The following is an 18749-nucleotide window of genomic DNA, read 5'->3' as shown; positions in this document are numbered from 1 at the left end:
AAAATCTGAACTTAATATTCTAGGTGTACCTAGGAGTTGTACACATGCTAGGGAAGATAATCTATGCCTCTCGGATGTCCTGCTAGCTGTAATCAGGCATTTCAATCGATCCATGAATCGATTGGGGCATCGAATAGATCCATGATCGATCCGACGATAAAGCGGAGAAAAACTCGGATCGGTCGGTGGATCCATAAGCTATATTGCTTACGTATGCGGCTAGATCGGTCTCGACCGATCCAGAGTACACTGATCGGTCGGCTTGGCCGATCGATGCTCAGCGATCGATCGGCTTTGATCGGTGGCTCACCGATCGGTCGGTGGCCGATCGGTGAAGCTCTGTACTCTGTTGCATCTGGATCGGTGGTGGCCGATCCATAACAGACGCTAACTCTGCATTCATTGGTCGGTGACCGATCGATTAGCCTGACAGATCGATCGATCGTAGATCGATCGGGTTCGATTTGAATCGAACCCACGATTTCAAAGACTATTTCGTGCCCAACTCATACACATCAAGTCTATAACAGCTAGAAACATTTTTAACATGTATTAGCTAACATTTTAAACATGATATCACGCATGGTTCACTAATTCATGGCATGAAAATGTACTATGTGTAGAATAATAAGGTTCTAACAGTTAACTAATTTTACTGAAAGTTCTAATGCATAAATAAAGCTTGTTAGATCCCCAAGATCTTTTATTCCAAGTTCCTTCCACACACATCTTCATCGTATTGTCCTCCAGCCTCCGTTAGTCCATTTTCCCTTTACCTTTATCTGTAATATAAGGAAAAAGTATCTGTAAGCTTAAAGCTTAGTAAGAAACCAGCTACCTCACAAAACATGCACACGATGCAATTTATGTTTTGAAAACATGCTATTTGAAATACGTACTGAACATAGATAAGCATGACATAGCAAAGTTACTAAGCACAAATACTGAAACATAGCATGCATATCAAAATCTAAGCATGGAGCTAACTCATGGTATCAGTCAGGAAGAACTAAACTGAAACTGAAACTGAACTAAACTAAGCTGATACTGAATTAAATCCTGATCACATAGGTGACTGAGAGTTTTGAAAACTGTATACATAAGTAGATTAAAATAATAATCATCTTGAGCCCGACAACAGTACGTCTGTGTGCGCATCCCTAGCTAGACCCGGGATTGCAATTTCAAAATCTAGTAGGGTTTACTAGGTTATCTCAACCTAGGACGACTGGGAGTCCAACCCAATGGATATCTGATCTGGTACAGTGCCACTGAAAATAAAATATTGAATATAGCTACTTTTATTTAGCCGTTTCTAGGTTATCGAACCTAGAGCTAGGTTGTCTGAACCTAGAGGCGTCTGGAGCCCACCCATTGAACATCTAGTCCCATGAAAGCTGTAATAAAGCTAATTAACTGGATCAATACGTCTATATGACATTTGACTGAGCTGAATAAATGCCCACTGAATCAAAAGCTGTCCTAAACTTTTATCGAGCATTTGGTGTGCTCTAACTCTCCTCTCTAGTAGGAGACCACCTCTAGGCACCCGACAACGTCTAACACCTCAAACTGAAGAGGGCAAAGCGTCCGGCCCATCTAGAGGTGCTCGACTAATCCCTAAAGCTGCGAGGAGGGTTAAATACACCCTAGATGTCGACAAAAATCCGAGTATAACTAATCTAAAGCATGCATTCAAGCGGAGCTACTTATCTGCAGGTGAGGGTTTCTTACCTCCTATTCGTAATTTCTTCGATTCTAATCGTGAGATTTTCCCGGAGAGACGATCCTTCGACGATCTTCTCGCGTCTAAGCGTTCCTCTCGCGAAGGGGAACGTCCTCGTGTCGGAGATGTCGCCGGAAGGTGTCCTTGAAGCCCTAGGAAAGGAACCCTAGGTTTCTTCTTGTGGTTGGCGCCGAGAGAAGGAGAGGGAAGGGGCGGCGTGGCTAGGGTGAGGAGAAGGAAAAGTCACGTTAAAAAATAACTCTTCACCTATTAAATTCCCTATTTATATTAAGTGGATAATTTCACCCAACTCTAATATAAATTTAATTGCCTCCCTTTTCTTTCAAAGCCTGACGAGTTCGGATTACTAACATTATCCGTAAACCGTAGGTCTCGAGTTCAATTCCGTTAGGCCGGTTTCGTTTTCTATTTGTTTTTGCTTTTCCGTTACTCTAAAATTCTGTAAAATATCCTAAAATTCTAGAAAAATCATAGAATATTTCTAAAATAGTTTTGAGAATTTTCGCTACAATCCCCATACCTTATAAAAGTTCATCCTCGAACTTAGAATACTTCTGTCTCATGCTGGCTTCTGTCTCCCATGTTGCCTCTTCGTTGTGTGATCGTGCCAAATGACTTTGACTAATGGTACTTCATTGTTCCTCAATTTCTTAACTGCTCGGTCCATTATCTGAATAGATCATAGCTGAGGTCCTCGCGGATCTGTACCGACTGGGCTCAATCACCTGGGTGACATCTGGGACATGCTTCTTCAGCATAAAGACATGACATTTCCTGGGGTAGCTCTAGCTCATATGCTACCTTGCCCACTCTTCTGCTGATAAGGTATGGTCCCACATATCGGGGACTTAGCTTGCCCTTCTTCCCAAAACGCATTACTCCCTTCATGGGAGCTACTCTAAGGAACACTGAATCCCCGACTGAAAACTCTAAAGGTCTGCGCCGTGTATCAGCCTCTATCCTCTAGCGGATCTGCTGTATAGCTGCTGTGGTATCTGCCACTAGATCTGTCTGAAGTTCTAGTTCTTTCTGTTCACCACTCTCATACCAGCAGATTGGAGATCTACACCTCCGCCCATAGAGAGCCTCATAAGGTGCCATACCGATAGTGGCCTGATAGCTGTTGTTGTATGCAAATTCTGCTAAACTCAGATATTTGCACAAACTTCCCTTGAAATCTAGGGCACATGCTCGGAGCATATCCTCGAGTACCTGATTTACTCGCTCCGTCTGTCCATCTGTCTGCGGATGGAAGGCTGTGCTAAACTTTAACTTCGTGCCCAAAGCTGTCTGTACACACTCCCAGAAGTGTGACGTGAACCTGCTGTCTCTGTCCAAAATAATGGTTCGTGGGACTCCATGTAATCTAACGATCTCCTTGAGATACAACTGAGCTAGCTGTTCCATGGAGTAGGATATCCTGACAGCTAAGAAGTGGGCTGATTTAGTCAATCTGTCGACTATTACCCAGATAGTATCAAAACCATTCATGGTTCTGGGTAATCCCACTATAAAATCCATAAAAATGTCTTCCCACTTCCATTCTGGTATCTGTATGGGCTGCAAAACTCCCTCTGGTCTCTGATGTTCTGCCTTAACCCTCTGACAGGTTAGGCAGGTGCTGACATATCGAGCGATGTCTCTCTTCATCCCAGGCCACCAAAAACGTTTCTTCATGTCCTGGTACATTTTGGTGGAGCCAGGATGCATCGCATAGGGAGTCTTGTGAGACTCGTCTAGGATTTTCCTCTGTAGTTCCTCCTGATCCGGAACACATAGCCTGTCACCAAAATACAACACCCCGCTATCTGATATTCTGAACTCTCCACCTTTTGATTCTGCTAAACCTTGCTTGATTCTCTGAATTTCAGGATCCTGCTCCTGAGCTGTCTGTCACGAGCAAGGTAGACTCTAATGTCATAGTAGAGAGCTGTCACTATGAGCTCGAGATCGAAATCTGAGATCTCCTTCTAGGGGCGGTGACATGGCTGCTAGAGATAATAGGGTAGCGCGGACTTCCTGCTGACTGCTACCCTATTCGCTTTCTGGGTGGTAGAGGATATCTATGTTGTAGTCTTTGACCCGATTCTAGTCATCTGTTTGTCGCGTATTCAGATCCTACGGTGAAGAAGTACTTGGACTCGATGATCTGTATACACTCTGCGAGCTCCATACAAGTAATGCCTCCAAATCTTGAGGGCGAACACTGCCGCAAGCTCAAGGTCATGAGTAGGATAGTTCTTCTCATAATCCTTAAGTTGCAGGCATAGGTGATCACCTTGCCATCTTGCATCAACACCGCTCCTAGTCCCAACTTCGAGGCATCACTATATATGTCAAAGCTATCTGCGTTCTCGGTAGAGTCGAATAGGTGCCTTGGTCAATCTCCTTTTATTTCATTGGCTGTTCTCCTGATCCTCATCCCTTTGAAATTTTTGTTCTTTACGGTAAGAGCATCGGTGGGGAGACTATCCTGGAGAAGTCCTCTACGAATTTCCTGTAGTAACTAATCCCAGAAAGCTTCCGATCTCATTGACGTTCTTGGGTCTTTTCCAGTTGCTCACAGCTTCTATCTTACTGGGGTCTACCATGATACCATCCTTTGAGATGATGTGACCCAGGAAGGACACCTGATCTAGCCAAAATTCACATTTGGTGAACTTGGCGTACAGCTGATTCTGCTGAAGGGTCTGCAATACTGTTTTCAGGTGCTCTACGTGTTCTTCCTGAGTTTTGGAATAGATAAGGATGTCATCGATGAACACGATAACGAACCTATCTAAATATTCTCTGAATACCCTGTTCATAAGGTCCATGAAAGTAGCTGGAGCATTTGTCACGCCAAAGGGCATGACTACGAACTCGTAATGTCCGTATCTAGTCCTGAATGCTGTCTTGGGTATATCCCCTTCTTTAACCTTCACCTGATGATAACCTGATCTGAGGTCTATTTTAGAGAACACTGCTGCTCCCTTTAGCTGATCAAACAGGTCATCTATTCTGGGAAGAGGATACCTGTTCTTGATTGTGACTTGGTTCAGTGCCCGGTAGTCTATACACAGGCGCATGCTCCCGTCTTTCTTCTTCACGAACAATACAGGTGCTCCCCATGGTGAGTGACTAGGACGGATGAAGCCCTTGTCAAGCAGCTCCTGTAGTTGCTCATGAAGTTCCTTCAGTTCTGCTGGAGCCATGCGGTAAGGTGCTTTGGAGATAGGATTTGTACCGGGAATGAGCTCTATCTCAAATTCGATCTCCCTGTCTGGTGCTAGGCCTGGTAACTCTTCAGGGAAGACTGCTGGGTAGTCACATACGACTCGGACCTCTGCTAGCTGTTGGTCCTTGTCCTGACTGGTGCTGACTACGTGTCCTAAGAACCCCGTACATCCTGAATCCATCAACCTCTGTGCCTTCATAGCTGAGAGAAACTTCTTGGCCTTTCTCCTGGGTTCTCCGACGAATTAGAATTGTGCTTCCGCTTCAGGTTGGAATATGACTTTCTATTTACGGCACTCGATGGAGGCACCGTATTTGATCAAGAAGTTCATCCGAAGATGGCGTCGTGTCATCGTATTAATCACTATCGGATCGCAAAAGAGCTCTCATGCGCTATAGTGACCGACACTACTCCGAGCGTGGACGCCATGATTTCTCCCGAGGGTAACGTCGTAAGAAACGCTACCGAGTACCTCTGGAGGTCTTGCTAACTTCCAAATGCCACGGATATGTATGAATGGGTTGCCCGAGTATCGAATAAGACAGTTGTATACTGCAAAATCCTAATATGACCTGTAACAACTGCCGAGGCATTGCTGCGTTCTCTCCGGTGAGTGAGTAGATCCTCGCATTGGTCGTAGTTGGAGGGGCTTCTACCCTGGCTGATATGTGGACCATCTAAAGCGGCTGCATCGATGTAACTAAGGTGGCCTCCATCTTGAATCGGTGTGGTGAGGAAGACGGTCTTGTTTGGACACTACTTGGCCATATGCCCTTCTGCGCATTCAAAGCATCCTCGTGTGCCCTTACGACAAACTCGGGATGGAATTTCCCACAAGTAGCACACTTTGGATAACTGGGCTGGCCCTCCTTTTGGGTAACTCTCGGTTTGCGCTTGTTCTGGAGTTCCCTATCCGATTAGAGCCATGGGGCTGTGGCCTGCTTCGAGTGCCCGAGCCTCCTTGACCTTTAGCCACGAGAGGACTTGCCTGCTTGATACTATTCGGTAATACTCGGTGATTAGAGCTCACTAATTCTTACGTGGTTTGTGGCTATGACGCCACCACCACGTTCATTGCTATTTCCTCAGCATCTTGAGCATCAACCGGATTCGTTCCCTTTCTGTCTTTGATTAATTGGCGTAGACGAGCCAACCTGTTGAATTTCTTCACGGCTTCCTCAACTGATAGGTTGCCCTGACAAAACTCAGTGAACTCGTCGTAGTGACGGTTGGTGACCCGCATGTGAAGGAACTCCTCAAAGAATTCCTTCTCGAAGTCAGCCCATGTCATCTGGTTCACTGGGCGCTTCGCTCTGATTCTCTCCCACCACATACGTGCATCTCCTGTCAGACAGGAGGAGGCGCACTTCACCTTCTCATGTTCTGGCCAGTGCAGAAGCTCCATCGTACTTTCTAGTGTTTTGAACCATGCCTGAGCATCCCATGGTTCATTGCTGCCTGAGAAATTCTCTGGCTTAACTCTCTGCCACTGGATCAGATAGACTTCTCTCTGCGTTCCTGCTGCTGGGGCTACTGGTGCCGTAGGCTGGACTGGTGGAACCTCTAAGACCACTGGTGTCGCTAAGTTAGGCTCCGGGGTGACAGTGGGAGTGTTCTGCTGACTAGCCTTTAAGGTGGCTATTTCCTGTTGCTGTTCAGCTAGCTGCTGCTGTAACTAAGCCACTAGTGCTGTAAGGTCTGGGGGAGGCATTGAACTGCCTACCTCATGCTGGGGCTCAGTGGCTGGTGCCCTTCTAACTGGGCGTCCTCGTGCCATTTCTAAAGACATGCAGAACATACATGACTAACACAAGCATAATAGAGAAACTTTGTTATCATGTTAACTACTATCATAAACAAGCATGCTTTAGTTATCTATAACAGAAAAGCAATAAACATACAAAGTGAGAGGTATTCTTACTTGGAAGCTGCAGGTACAATGCTGATGTGTGTGTAGGAAGTATGGCCACTTTGTAACGACCCGCCTTGTACTGACTAGGCTGTGAGGCCGATCGCTATATTATGCTGTGCTAAATTACTATTGCGGAAATCTGGATTGATTAAAATTTTACTAAACTAATTACTGTAAAATCTGAACTTAATATTCTAGGTGTACCTAGGAGTTGTACACATGCTAGGGAAGATAATCTATGCCTCTCGGATGTCCTGCTAGCTGTAATCAGGCATTTCAATCGATCCATGGATCGATTGAGTGCTGATCCGCGATCGAACGTCGATCGATCAGCCGAGAAAAAGCGTGGATCGGTCGGTGACCGATCCATAAGCTATATTGCTTCAGTATGCGTTGGATCGGTCTGACCGATCGATCCAGCTACACCTGGATCGGTCTGCCGGCTCAGCTGACCGATCGGTGAGCTTCTGTGCCCTCTGTTAGCATCTGGATCGGTCGGCTGACCGATCCATAACAGACGCTAACTCTGTTCATGCGATTGGTCACCGACCGATCCAGGGCACAATCGATCGATCCAGATCGATCCGGGTTCGATTTCAATCGAACCCACGATTTCAAGACTATTTCGTGCCCAACTCATACACATCAAGTCTATAACAGCTAGAAACATTTTTAACATGTATTAGCTAACATTTTAAACATGATATCACGCATGGTTCACTAATTCATGGCATGCAAATGTACTATGTGTAGACTAATAAGGTTCTAATAGTTAACTAATTTTGCTGAAAGTTCTAATGCATAAATAAAGCTTGTTAGATCCCTAAGATCTTTTATTCCAAGTTCCTTCCACACACATCTTCATCGCATTGTCCTCCAGCCTCCGCTAGTCCATTTTCCCTTTACCTTTATCTGCAGTATAAGGAAAAAGTATCTGTAAGCTTAAAGCTTAGTAAGAAACCAGCTACCTCACAAAACATGCACACGATGCAATTTATGTTTTGAAAACATGCTATTTGAAATACGTACTGAACATAGATAAGCATGACATAGCAAAGTTACTAAGCACAAATACTGAAACATAGCATGCATATCAAAATCTAAGCATGGAGCTAACTCATGGTATCAGTCAGGAAGAACTAAACTGAAACTGAACTAAACTAAGCTGATACTGAATTAAATCCTGATCACATAGGTGACTGAGAGTTTTGAAAACTGTATACATAAGTAGATTAAAATAATAATCATGCTGCTGAGGGCCCTAGCAACTGTACGTGCTGTGCGCGCACCCCTAGCTAGACCCGGGATTGCAAGTTCAAAATCTAGTAGAGTTTACTAGGTTATCTGAACCTAGGGACGACTGTGGGAGTCCAACCCAATGGATATCTGATCCTGTACAGTGCCACTGCTGAAAATAAAATACTGAATAGCTGTACTGTTTTATTTAGCCGTTTCTAGGTTATCTGAACCTAGAGCTAGGTTGTCTGAACCTAGAGGCGACTGTGGGAGCCCACCTATTGAACATCTAGTCCCATGAAAGCTGTAATAAAGCTAATTAACTGGATCAATACGTCTATACGACATTTGACTGAGCTGAATAAATGCCCACTGAATCAAAAGCTGTCCTAAACTTTTTATCGAGCATTTGGTGTGCTCTAACTCTCCTCTCTAGTAGGGAGACCACCTCTAGGCACCCGACAACGTCTAACACCTCAAACTGAAGAGGGCAAACGCGTCCGGCCCATCTAGAGGTGCTCGACTAATCCCTAAAGCTGCGAGGAGGGTTAAATACACCCTAGATGTCGACAAAAATCCGAGTATAACTAATCTAAAAGCATGCATTCAAACGGAAGCTACTTATACTGCAGATGAGGGGTTTCTTACCTCCTATTCATAATTTCTTATGATTCTAATCGCGAGATTTTCCCGGAGGAGATGATCCTTTCGACGATCTTCTCGCGTCTAAGCGTTCCTCTCGCGAAGGGGAACGCCCTCGTGTCGGAGATGTCGCCGGAAGGTGTCCTTGAAGCCCTAGGAAAGGAACCCTAGGTTTCTTCTTGTGGTTGGCGCCGAGAGAAGGAGAGGGAAGGGGGCGGCGTGACTAGGGTGAGGAGAAGGAAAAGTCACGTTAAAAAAAATAACTCTTCACCTATTAAATTCCCTATTTATATTAAGTGGGTAATTTCAGCCCAACTCTAATATAAATTTAATTGCCTCCCTTTCCTTTCAGCATGGCCCTGCTGGGTTCAACTGGTTACTAACATTATCCGTAAACCGTAGGTCTCGGGTTCAATTCCCGCTTAGGCCGTTTTCGTTTTCTATTTGTTTTTGCTACTTCCGTTACTCTAAAAATTCTGTAAAAATATCCTAAAATTCCAGAAAAATCATAGAATATTTCTAAAATAGTTTTGAGAATTTTCGGGCGTTACAGTTACATAACAATCTTGCCGACTCACTCTATCTTGTGTATTGTGAGATGAAAACGGCAAAGGAACTGTGGGAATCTCTGGACAAGAAATATAAATCGGAGGATGCTGGGGCCAAAAAGTTTATTGTTGGTCGTTTCCTGGACTATAAGATGAGTGACTCAAAGTTTGTAATCAGTTAAGTCTAGGAGCTTCAAGTACTCTTACAAGAAATTTACTCAGAAGGTATGACTCTGAGCGAAACCTTCCAAGTGACAGCTATCATCGAAAAGCTACCAACTGGCTGGAAGGACTTTAAGAATTATCTAAAGCACAAGCGGAAGGAAATGAACCTGGAGGAACTTGTTGTTCACCTTCGTATAGAAGAAGACAACAAGAGTTCGGAGAGAAAACTGTTCTCTCAGGCTACTGTAAAAGCCAATGTTGTTGAGCACGGACAAAGCTCAAAACGGATGCATCCAAAATCTTCCACGACGCAACCCAAAGGACAAAACATGAAAAGGAAGTTCTTAGGGAAATGCTATAATTATGATCGTATGGGTCACAAGACTTCAGACTGTAAAAGGCCAAAGAAGAAAAAGCCTGAGGCCAACATGGCAGGAGAACAGGATATGGATCTATGCGCCGTGATCTCTGAGGTGAACCTAATAGGTTCCAATCCTCGGCAATGGTGGATCGATACCGGAGCCACCAGACATGTGTGCTGCAACAAGGAGCTGCTCCACAACTTCGAAGAAGTCATTGGAGACAAACTGTTCATGGGGAACTCAGCAACCTCGGACGTCATGGGCCAAGGAAAGGTGGTGCTGAAGATGACCTCGGGCAAGGATCTCACTCTGAACAATGTGCTGTCTGTTTCGGAGATTCGAAAGAATCTAGTATCCGGATCACTATTAAGCAAGCATGGCTTTCACATTGTCTTTGAGTCAGACAGAGTTGTACTGTCCAAGAATTGAGTGTTTATAGGAAGGGGTTATGTATCTGATGGGTTGTTTAAGCTCAATGTAATGGCCATTAGGCCCAAGATAAATAAAAATGAAAGCTCTTCCACTTATATGCTTGAGTCTTCGTGTTTGTGGCATGGTAGACTAGGACATGTTAACTACGATATATTGCGTAGATTAATAAACATGCATAGCATACCTACATTCCACCTTGACCTAAAACACAAGTGTGAGATTTGTGTTGAAGCGAAAATGACAAGGTCATCCTTTCAACATATTGAAAGAAGTAATGAACCACTTGACCTAATCCACACTGATGTGTGCGACCTAAAAGGTACGCCAACACATGGTGGTAATAAATATTTAATCACTTTTGTAGATGATAACACAAAATATTGTTATGTGTATCTTCTCAAAAGTAAGGATGAAGCTATAGAGAAATTTGCTCTCTATAAAAATGAGGTTGAAAACCAGCGTAATAGAAAGATTAAGGTGGCTCGAAGTGACTGAGGCGGTGAGTATGTATCACCATTCGCTGAGTTGTGTGCTGAACATGAGATCAGACACGAAACAATAGCTCCTTATACTCCTCAGCAAAATGGAGTTGCTGAGCGAAAGAATCAAACTCTAAAGGAGATGATGAATGCTCTTCTATTAAGCTCTGGACTGCCAGAGTTCATGTGGGGGGAAGCTGTGTTAACAGCTAATTACCTTTTAAATAAGGTACCCCGGAAGAAAATAGATAAGAGTCCTTATGAGTTGTGGAATGGAAGACAACCGTCCTACAAATATTTACGAATGTGGGGGTGTCTTGCTAAAGTGTTGGTGCCTGATTCGAAAAGGATTAAGATAGGACCAAAGACTGTTGATTGCATATTCATTGGCTATGCACAAAACATCACTGCGTATAGATTTTGTGTGTATGAGTCACACATACTGGAGATACACAAGAACTTGATAATCGAATCGAGAAATACCTCGTTCTTCGAGCATGTGTTTCCGTATAAGACCCGGGAGGAAGCTAGCTCCTCAAAATGGGCAACCAAAACACCAGGCGAAGAAAAAGATGATGATGATGACGAGGAACCCATGGAGGTTGAGCCTAGACGGAGCAAAAGAGCTCAGGTAGAAAAATCCTATGGATCTGATTTTATCACATTCATGTTGAAAGTGAGCCCTGAAGTTACTCAGAAGCTGTAGGCTCTTTTGATGGACCTCACTGGAAAGAGACAATTGCCTCTGAGATAGAATCTATCTTGCAAAATCACACTTGGGAACTTGCGGATCTTCCTCCGGGAAGTAAACCACTAGGGTGTAAGTGGATCTTCAAGAAGAAAATGAAATCAGATTGCATAATCGATAAATACAAGGCCAGATTGGTAATCAAAGGATACTGACAACGAGAAGGCCTTGATTACTTTGATACATACTCTCCGGTATCTAGAATAACTTCCATTAGAGTATTGTTGGCTATCGCTGCTCTATGGAATCTCGAAATACATCAAATGGATGTAAAGACATCCTTTCTAAACGGGGATTTAGAAGAGGAAATCTATATGGACTAACCTGAGGGGTTTTCTGTGTCAAGACAGAAAAACAAGGTCTGTAGATTGGTGAAATCATTATATGGTTTGAAACAAACACCAAAGCAGTGGCATAAGACATTTGATAATGCTATGAAGGAATGCGGATTCAAGATCAATGAATGTGATAAATGTGTCTACATAAGAGCCACAAAGAGTGACTATGTCATCTTGTGCCTCTATGTAGATGACATACTTATCATTGGGAACAATGATAAGATAATCAAATTCACTAAAAATATGTTAAACTCAAGATTTGACATGAAAGACATGGGCCTAGCTGATGTGATTCTAGGAATTAAAATTCTTAGAACGACAGAAGGACTTGTTCTTAGTCAGTCCCATTACGTGGGCAAGATTCTTGAGAAATTCACCAAGGGTGATACTGCGTTGGCACGAATGCCGATAGATATGAGTCAACATCTATTGAAAAATCGAGGTGAAAGTATCTCGCAGATAGAGTACTCTCGAGTGATTGGAAGTCTGATGTACTTAATGAGTTGTACTCGACCAGACTTGGCCTACACAGTAAGCAAACTAAGTAGATACATGAGTAATCCCGGTGTTGAGCACTGGAAAGGGATAACAAGAGTACTGAGGTACTTGAGATATATTTGTGAATATGGACTACACTACACGAGATATTCTGCTGTGATCGAAGGATACAGCGATGCAAGTTGGATATCTGACATAAAAGACTCTAAGTCTACGAGTGGATATGTCTTCACTCTAGCAGGTGCAGTCATTTCCTGGAAATCTTCTAAGCAAACCGTAATAACCAGATCCACGATCGAATCTGAGTTTGTAGCTCTTGACAAGTGCGGTGAAGAGGCTAAATGGCTACGACAATTCTTAAAAGATATTCCTCTATGGCCGAAACTTGTGCCGACGATTTGCATACATTGCGATAGTCAATCAGCAATTGGTCGGGCATAGAGTCATCTGTATAATGGTAAGTCTAGACATATATGTCGTAGACATAATACCATTAGATAACTACTCTCAACTGGAATTATCACTGTTGACTATGTGAAGTCAAAGGATAACCTAGCGGATCCGCTAACCAAAGGGTTAAATCGAGAGTTAGTTGCAAGCTCATCAAGAGGAATGAGCTTGATGCCGTTGTCAACGATCAGTGCAGAGGACACCCGACCTATGCTGACTGGAGATCCCAAGAACTAAGTTCAAAGGGACAACTAAATCTGCACTGACTAGAAACACTGTGGGGGGGGGAGCCCAATGAAACAGTGATTAGACCAGGATAAGCCGATGGACTTTTAATGATCAAAACGAGTAGATGGTAACTCTTGAGGGATCACCTATGTGAGAAAGAAGTGGGGCCGCTTCGAAGAGAATTGGAGGCACAATTCTTAGAGCTTCTCACAGAACCAAGCGTGTTCATGGCCAAGAACGAACACACTCATGAGACCTGCGCTATATCAGGGAGAGTCATGGGGTAAAACTCTGTCCATGCTTACACCAACGGCCGAACAGTTCAAGAACATCACGTCTACTAATCAGCCAGTGAGCAAACAGAGTTTACAAAGGAAGGTTCAAAGGGTAACACCTACCTATCTTATACTCGACTCAATTGTTGAAGACTATCACACATCCTTGTTTCCATTCCTGTGGGGGATTGTTGGAAAAAATTGAATGGAAACACGACGTATGAGTTTCAGTCCCACAAAGAAAAGTGAAGCTTTCCGACTGATTCGGAACAAAGGGGGTGAGAATCCAGGGGTCGGATGACATCAACCCGAGGGGTCTTTATGTGAACCCCATTGCTCATAAAATCGGTCAGGACATGATATATCCGCGTAAGAAGGTCGCTAGCTTGCCTGCACGCCACGTGGCTTGCCTGCATGCCACGTGGCATGCTTGTTGGCAAGCTTGCATGCAAGCCACGTTGTGGCTTGCTCGTTGGCAAGCATGCAAGCCACAACGTGGCTTGCTTGTTGTGCTTGCAAGCAGAACAGAGGTCTATAATGAGAGGAATGAAGTAAGACAGAAAAAAACTCAAGTGATCTTTGAGTGAGAAAACTCAAGTGATCTTTGAGTGAGAAAACTTAAGTGAGTTTTGTGTGAGCTTTGTGTGAGAAGAGCACAAGTGAGCACGTGCTTCTCTTCCTCCTTGAATCCTCATGTTTCATTCCCTTCTGTTGTGTACTTCTTTTGCTCGACAGAAATAGTGATAGTTTTCGGATTTAGTTCAGATCGTCAAGACAACCAGTGCTCGGTTGTGCTCGTGATCCTGCCGTTTTATCCTGGGAAACAGACGCCCACCTAATCCTCTGAGCACCGCGGAGGGGCCGAATCTGTTTTAAGGAGACAGCGCTTTGCTGGACTCGGCATCCACTCTGAGTTCGTGTTGCAGCTCTCGACATCCTGTCAACAACTCTCAGCAGTAACTTGGCTCCACTCGACAACTCACGGTGTCCGCGACTCACCTACTCGGCGCGTGGCTCGGCTCGCTAGAGTCGATAGTTTGAGATTATCTACTCAAACCTACTTGATTGTTGTAGGTGCAGCGGGGACCGACAAGAGGGGGGTGAATTGCCTGCAAGTAAAAATAACCCTCCTCAAGGCTTTTCAACTTTTAAAATAAAGCAACACTTAATAACAAAACAAAATGACAGAAAAGAAATAGAACTCAGAGTTTTAACCTGGTTACAACCAAGAGGGTTGTTAATCCAGGGCGATGAAAGGCGCAGTAAAAAAAACTCCTTCTCTGAAGGCGGAGAAGCCTTTTACACTTTGAAAGCTCACTAGTTGCTTAAACAGAAATTACAGAGTTATTTTTTCGTATCAAATCATTGTGCTTTAAAGCTGCCTGAGACCCTCCTTTATATAGGGGTTCTAGAGCTTATCGGATGACCTGATCTTCGGGATCAGGTTTTGACTCGAGAGGGATCGGTCGACCGAACCTGATGTACCTGCCCAACTTTCCGTCCAGGTGTAGGTTCGGTCGACTGATCCTTGTGTTCGGCAGACTGATCGGCCAACGATCTTCTTCTGCGCTGGCCCGATGAAAACGCTCGACTCAGTCTCTGGATAAACTTGGGTTCGATCGACCGATCATGAGGTTCGGTCGACCGATCACTTCACCCTGGCAGATGTGTTGCTGACGTGTCACCAACGGCTGGCTTCGGTTAATGAAGGGTTCGGTCGACCGATCAATAGGTTCGGTCGACCGAACCGTTGACAAGTCAACTTCCAGTTGACTTGCTCCTGTTCGGCTCCTTGGGTGATTGCGGCCATCCGGAATAGGGCTCACCCGAACCCAGTTCCCGGCCTTCTCCTCGAGCAGGCTTCCGTCCGGCTTCTCGTCCCTCGAACGCCGCACACGTTCTTCTCGCTCCACCGGAGTACTCTTCCGCAGCTCTCTCGTCCTTCGGACGCACCGAGCCTGTCGGCTCCCTTCCCGTGTCGTCCTTCTCGCTAGCTGCGTCTTCTGCTCGACTTCCTGCGCTCCTAAGTTCCTGCACACTCAGACACAGGGTTCAGACAAAATGCAGGACCTAACCAACTTGGTTGATCACATCAAAACTACCACGGGGTCCAACAATCTCCCCCTTTTTGATGTGCATCAACACAAGTTCAAGTTAGAGTTAAAAATGGACAAACGTAATTTTAAGAAATTACTAAACTGACAAGTATAGCATAAATTTGCAATAAATAAAATTGCAACATTGTTTAGAGAAAAAACAGATTAAACTTTTAAAATTTTAATTTTCCCAACTCCCCCTAAACTTGTATTTTTCTCTCTCCCTTTGATCACTGCAAAAATGGGGAAGCAAGTTTTTAAGATAGAGAAAAAAAAATTTCTAAGGAAAATAATTTCTTAGAATTTTCAAAAGAAATTTCTAAATAAAAATCTATTTTCTAAGTTAAAAATTTCCAAAAATCCAAAACTTAGAAAAGCCAGAAAAAATGTTTGTAGACTTTCAAAGCATTTTAATTCTACTTTTAATGTTTTTTTTCAGAAAGTTAATTAAACATTTTTATTTCAATATTTCAGCTTCCAGGTCGTGGCGAGGCACTAGGCCTTCTTGGTTATTGGAGCAACAACCACTTCCTTAGACAAAGCCTTCATAAAGAAAATGTTTAATTTTCTCTCTATAAAGCTTTTAATTTTAAGAGATTAGTTTAACACAGATTTTGGAACCCAATAGAGGTTCCTTCCTACTGAATTAATCAGGAATTTAGGTGGTACATAGTTTCTTGGTATTTTCCTAATTTGACCCTGATGATGTTTAACATACCAGTTTAATTTTCTATATAACTTTATTTTTGATTTTGGAAAAATATTTACTTTTAAACATGCATCAGATTTCAGTTCTTGAATTCCATTTTTTAACTTTGCATTTTCTAATTTCAAATTTTTATTTTTCTTTTCAAATTTATCTAACTCTTTAGAAAGTGCTTTAATAAAATGAAAGGACTGAGTAGGGGTAAGATTGCGTACCTGACTTACCTGATTTGGTGAGGCCCCCCCCTTCACTGCAGCTTTCCTCTTCTGATGTTCCTCCCCCTTCATCGATGCTCATCTCTGAGCTTGACTCTTCTTCTGGCTGATGGTTAGCTAGTAGAGCTAATCCAGCGAATTCTTCGACTTTTGACTCGGAGGATGAAGAGTCGTCCCATGTCGCCTTCAGATTTTTGTGCTTGGGTCGAGCTGGCTTCTTGCTTCTTTCCTTATCTTTCTGTTTGCTCTTCAATTTTGAGCAATCATCCTTGATGTGCCCTTCTTCATTGCAATTGTAGCACCGAACTGTCCTTCCTTTTTGATGACGTTTACTTGACTGCGATCTAAACTTGTTATATTTAAAAAAACTTATTAAACTGTCTTACCATTAACGCAGCTTCGTTTTCGTCGATTGACGCTTCGGAGTCGGGATCGTCCTTTTCAGCTCGTAGGGCAATGTTGAGGTTCGACTTCTCCACTGGTTTTTCTGCAAGTCGAGACTCGTGAAGTTCGAAAGTTGAAAACAAGTTTTCTAAACTACTTACCTCAAAGTCCTTAGAGATGTAGTAAGCATCTACTAAGGACGCCCATTCTGAAGTCCTCGGGAAGGCATTGAGCACGTATCGGATGGAATCGCGGTTGGTTACTTCTTCTCCAAGGTTCGTTAGTTGCGTTATGAGCTCCTTGATTCTTGCTTGGAGTTGCGCTACCTTCTCGCCGTTGTTCATCCGAAGGTTTGTTAGTTGTGTCCGGAGGATGTCGCGCTGCGCCAGCTTCGCTTCAGAGGTACCTTCATGAAGCTCCAGGAATTTCTCCCAGAGATCTTTCGCTGAGACGTAGATTCCGATCCGACTTACCTCCTGAGGTGGCAGAACGCTGAGGAGGTGGAATTCATCTTTTCCGTTGGCGACGAAATCAGCTTGCTCCTTCTTGCTCCATGTGTTTTCTTCTTTGTCTTTAGGAGCTGCAAAACCATATTTCATAGTAATTAAAATATCAAAGTCTGTTTTAAAGAATACCTCCATTTTTCGCTTCCATGTAGCGAAATCTCCGTCGAACTTTGGGGGATGAATGTTTGCGCCAGCCATTGTTATGATCTTTGTGCTTCAGATGGCGGTTAGTCCTTCTGAGGCTGTTGGGCTCTGATACCACTTGTAGGTGCAGCGGGGACCGGCAAGAGGGGGGTGAATTGCCTGCAAGTAAAAATAACCCTCCTCAAGGCTTTTCAACTCTTAAAATAAAGCAACACTTAATAACAAAAAAAATGACAGAAAAGAAATAGAACTCAGAGTTTTAACCTGGTTACAACCAAGAGGGTTGTTAATCTAGGGCGATGAAAGACGCAGTAAGAAAAACTCCTTCTCTGAAGGTGGAGAAGCCTTTTACACTTTGAAAGCTCACTAGTTGCTTAAACAGAAATTACAGAGTTGCTTTTTCGTATCAAATCGTTGTGCTTTAAAGCTGCCTGAGACCCTCCTTTATATAGGGGTTCTAAAGCTTATCGGATGACCTGATCTTCGGGATCAGGTTTTGACTCGAGAGGGATCGGTCGACCGATCTCGGTCGACCGAACCTGCTATACCTGCCCAGCTTTCCGTCCAGGTGTAGTCTCTGTGGATCGAGCTCAGGTTCGGTCGACTGATCCTTGTGTTCGGTCGACCGATCGGCCAACAGTCTTCCTCTGCGCTGGCCCGATGAAAACGCTCGACTCAGTCTCTTGATAAACTTAGGTTCGGTAGACCGATCATGAGGTTCGGTCGACCGATCACTTCACCGCTGGCAGATGTGTTGCTGACGTGTCACCAACGGCTGGCTTCGGTTAATGAAGGGTTCGGTCGACCGATCAATAGGTTCGGTCGACCGAACCGTTGTCAAGTCAACTTCCAGTTGACTTGCTCAGGTTCGGCTCCTTGGGTGATTGCGGCCATCCGGAATAGGGCTCACCCGAACCCAGTTCCCGACCTTCTCCTCGAGCAGGCTTCCGTCCGGCTTCTCGTCCGTCGAACGCCGCGCACGTTCTTCTCGCTCCACCGGAGTACTCTTCCGCAGCTCTCTCGTCCTTCGGACGCACCGAGCCCGTCGGCTCCCTTCCCGTGCCGTCCTTCTCGCTAGCTGTGTCTTCTGCTCGACTTCCTGCGCTCCTAAGTTCCTGCACACTCAGACACAGGGTTCAGACAAAACGCAGGACCTAACCAACTTGGTTGATCACATCAAAACTACCATGGGGTCCAACAATTGTAAGTCCTTGTGACTCTGGTACGCACTCAGAAGCATGGACAAGAACTTTTGAGACGATCATATAGATTGTAACGGGTTTACTCCCAACAGAACATGCGAGGGACGTAAAAGAATAATGAAGGATAAACTTTTTTTTTTTGGAATAATCTATGAATTTGAATTTCACATCATTAATTTTAAAAGAGGTGATATTTCCTTTAGTTTTTCTATCGGATAG

The sequence above is a fragment of the Zingiber officinale genome, chromosome 3B (genome assembly GCF_018446385.1).
Source record: "Zingiber officinale cultivar Zhangliang chromosome 3B, Zo_v1.1, whole genome shotgun sequence".
NCBI classification, from domain to species: Eukaryota; Viridiplantae; Streptophyta; class Magnoliopsida; order Zingiberales; family Zingiberaceae; genus Zingiber; species Zingiber officinale.
Note: the sequence above shows the minus strand (reverse complement) of the source record.